General features: G+C 41.7%; 1 pseudogene; it reads right to left on the reverse strand.

The window, feature by feature from the left end:
- Nucleotides 1-1,093: 1,093 nt before the first annotated feature.
- Nucleotides 1,094-2,213, reverse strand: LOC123483507 (annotated as a pseudogene).
- Nucleotides 2,214-3,881: the final 1,668 nt, after the last annotated feature.

Raw genomic sequence — 3,881 nt, forward strand, 5'->3', positions numbered from 1 at the left:
TTCAGGCGTCTTTAAGATGCTGTATCTGTCTTCAAGGTAGTCACAGCCCCTCTGTGCTTCTGAGAAATTACACTTACATTTTGTGCAAATACAAAAGTACAATACACACTCACACACACACACACACACACACACACACACACACACACACACACACAAACACACACTGACACACACACACACACAAACACACACTCACAATCACACTCACACACAGGCAGGAAACACCACATGGCTTCTGAGAATTGTTTGTTCACACATACTGAGCTATATGTGAACATGACCAACACCAGCAGCAGCACTGCTGATACTGAGAAAAGGTTCCCCATAGTAACAGTACAGAAAGACCCTTAAACCTCCTCATCATCCTTCCCCTCTAATCAGGGACTGATTCAGGCCTGGAATACTAACAGCAAACATACCAATAATCAATCAATTGATTTATCGATCAGCCGATCAATCAACCAACCAATTAATCAGCTATCAGGGAATAAGGAAAACAGCACTACGGCAAACCTTGAGGCCCCTATTATAAACTTCGAAGCCAATCAAGGACGGCAGGGGCGGGGCCCCACCTCTTATGAGAATCAGCTGGTGATGCCTGTGGGCCAATCCGGGCGGGGCGTTTTGTGAAGTTGAAGCTAGTGGTAATATTTAGTCATTTGTTTAAATGTTTGTAACCCGTTGTTTGCTATTGCTGCACTAAGAAAGAAATGACAGTAAATATTCCCCCCAGCAATTGGTAGTTTCCAGTATCACTTTATTGGACAATTCAACTTGTGGTATGTTATATTATATCTTAATCAGTGGCCCATTTAATGTTGTAACATTAGTTTGTCTAAATGTAGTACAGTGAAAGTTCAAATAAAAAGGATTAGACGTACTGTAGTCAAGCTCATTGATTTTCTTTATTCATTTTGCCAGAAGTTGCAGAAGGCATTTAAGTATTTTAAAGTCTCCTATGGAGTCTGATACACAGGCTAGTACAAATATCTTATTAATCACTATTTCAGGTAGTCAGGATGAGGTTTGTATGTAACATCCACCAATGAACAAATCAACTTAATACAATAAAAGCTTCAGACACTGAAAACACATTGTTTGGCTTTATTTACTTTAAGAAGGATAAGCAGCCTGGCTGTTTTATTTAAATCCTCTTTAGGGACAATTACTCAAGATCAACATAGATTTTTCTTAATTAATAATTGGCGTCTTAAAAATGTTGCAATTCAGGTTACTCTTGGGGGGTTTGATACTCTCTAGTTTGTACACAACATCGCACCAAAGGTTTTTATCATTTTCTTTCTTCAGCACGGCAGTAACTTTGAACACTTCATACGGTGGAATCAACACCTCCTTTTCACGATTCCCCATTTTGGGGTAGGACTTCAGATCAGCGCCAAAACATGTCTTTACCTCAAAGCAGGACTTCTCTCCAAAATGTGTCAAGTTCTCTAGGAAAGAGCTGGAGGCAAAGTAGCCGAATCTGATTATTTTGTTAACTTTACCGACAAACTCCAAGTTGGTTCTCCGGTATGTGGTGTGACAGGTCTTTTGGTTTAGTTTCAGGAGGCGAATGGCGTCAGTCAGCAGGAAATGCAGGGAGTGGAACTGGAAGGAGGTTGTGTACTCTGTTCTATTGGTCCGGACTGCTTGGTTGATCTCTGGGTACATCTTACTTTGACCTCCTGTGTAAGCACAGATAGCCTTGACATGATCATGTGTAAGTTTGTCTCTAGAATTGTACTTGGACTTGTCCTTTTTGAATCGGTCATTCACATTTTTTGCACATCCTCTTGCCTTTTTCCAGGATTCATTGAAGATGAACTACATTTCTGTTTTCATTTGGAAGATATTCCTTCCGCACCTTGTTGTACATTTGTTCAGTGCAGCCGTTATACATGTCATCAACAGAGTTAGGGACCATGTCTAAGGGTATGCTGGAATTCAGTCCAGGCTGATGGAGATGAACCTTCAGAGAATATGGAGGGGAAAAAACAGGCAACACGTGTAAAACAGAGGAAAGGTTTTATATATTTAAATGCATTTAAATGCCCTCTCCCTCTCCCTCTTTCATTCTCTCTCTCTCTCTCTCTCTCTCTCTCTCTCTCTCTCTAAATAGTTTATTCTCTTACCATCTTGGAGTCCAAACCCAATGTCCAAGCCTGAATGAAATACATCACAGTAAAGGTTAGGATCTTGTATCTTGCCATGATGTCAAAATATATTGATTCAATGTCAACTTGTAATTGAGATGAATTGTCTTTTAAGATACAGAATCAGCATTGAAATGTTCAGCTTTCAGGGGGCCTTGTTATACCAGCGCTCTTGTGGTTATTTTCACAGTCCCTCCTCTCTTGCTGAGAACAGGCTCCTACAGGCACAAGTACCCCTCAAACCACAAAAACCATAGCACAGTGCACATACGCACGCACACACACGCACACACACGCACACACACACACACACACACACACACACGCACACACACACACACACACAGGTAGCCCCTTAGCACAGTACACACACACACACACACACACACACACACACACACACACACACACACACACACACACACACATAGCCTAGTGTTTAAGAGCGTTGGGCTGTAATCGAAAGGTTGCTGGTTTGACTCCCAAGCCGGTAAAGGTGGAAAATCTGCCGTTTCTCTGCTTGAGAAAGGCAGTTAAACCCCAACAACCACTGCTCCCTGATGTCGATTAAGGCAGCCCCCTGCACCTCTCTGATTCAGAAGGGTTCAATGTGGACAGCCCCCTGCACCTCTCTGATTCAGAAGAGTTGGGTTAAATGTGGAAGACACATTTTGGTTGAATGCATTCAGTTGTGCAACTGACTAGGTATCCCCCTTTCCCTTCACATACACAACCACATACAGTGTGGTGCCTAGTTGGGACAAAATCCTGCAGTACCTGATGCGCTCCAGAAACAGGGTTGATTACCTCTGGCCTAGTCTCTGCCAATCATTCCTTTAGCTGGTTGAGTTAAACACTGCCCTCTTTTGCCCAGAATGCACCATGTCAAGACTCAAGGCCTCCAGGTACATTAGTGTGTGTGTTCGCTATTATGTTGTCTCTCATGCCAATGTCCAGGTTAAGATTTAGGCAGTATTCTAATACTGCTGGTTATGGTTGTTACCTTTACTTTGTTATGACTGAGATGTGAGAGGACTGGTAGGTTGATAGTGTTCAATTCCTTTGTTATGACTGAGATGTGAGAGACCTGGTAGGTTGACAGGGTTCCATTCCTTTGTTATGACTGAGATGTGAGAGGACTGGTAGGTTGATAGAGTTCCATTCCTTTGTTATGACTGAGATGTGAGAGGCCTGGTAGGTTAATAGAGTTCCATCATATTGCGTTCAAATGGTGAGGTGTGTCAGATCTGTGGTGGTTAAAAATGATAGGAGACAAGGAAAGGAGACAAGGAAGGAGACATGGAAAGGAAGAAATCAGATTGAGACTATGACCATATTGTTTGGTAATATATACAGTTGAAGTCAGAAGTTTACATACACTTAGGTTGGAGTCATTAAATCTCATTTTTCAACCACTCCACAAATTTCTTGTTAACAAACTATAGTTTTGGCAAGTCGGTTAGGATACCTACTTTGTGCGTGACACAAGTAATTTTCCCAACAATTGTTAACAGACAGATTATTTCACTTATAATTCACTGTATCACAATTCCAGTGGGTCAGAAGTTTACATACACTAAGTTGACTGTGCCTTTAAACAGCTTGGGAAATTCCAGAAAATGATGTCATGGCTTTAGAAGCTTCTGAGTCAATTGCTTCCAGTTCTCTGCTGCAAATGACTGGAACGAACTGCAAAAATCTCTGAAGCTGGAGACACTTATCTTC

Source organism: Coregonus clupeaformis, unplaced genomic scaffold, assembly GCF_020615455.1.
Source record: "Coregonus clupeaformis isolate EN_2021a unplaced genomic scaffold, ASM2061545v1 scaf0139, whole genome shotgun sequence".
NCBI classification, from domain to species: domain Eukaryota; kingdom Metazoa; phylum Chordata; class Actinopteri; order Salmoniformes; family Salmonidae; genus Coregonus; species Coregonus clupeaformis.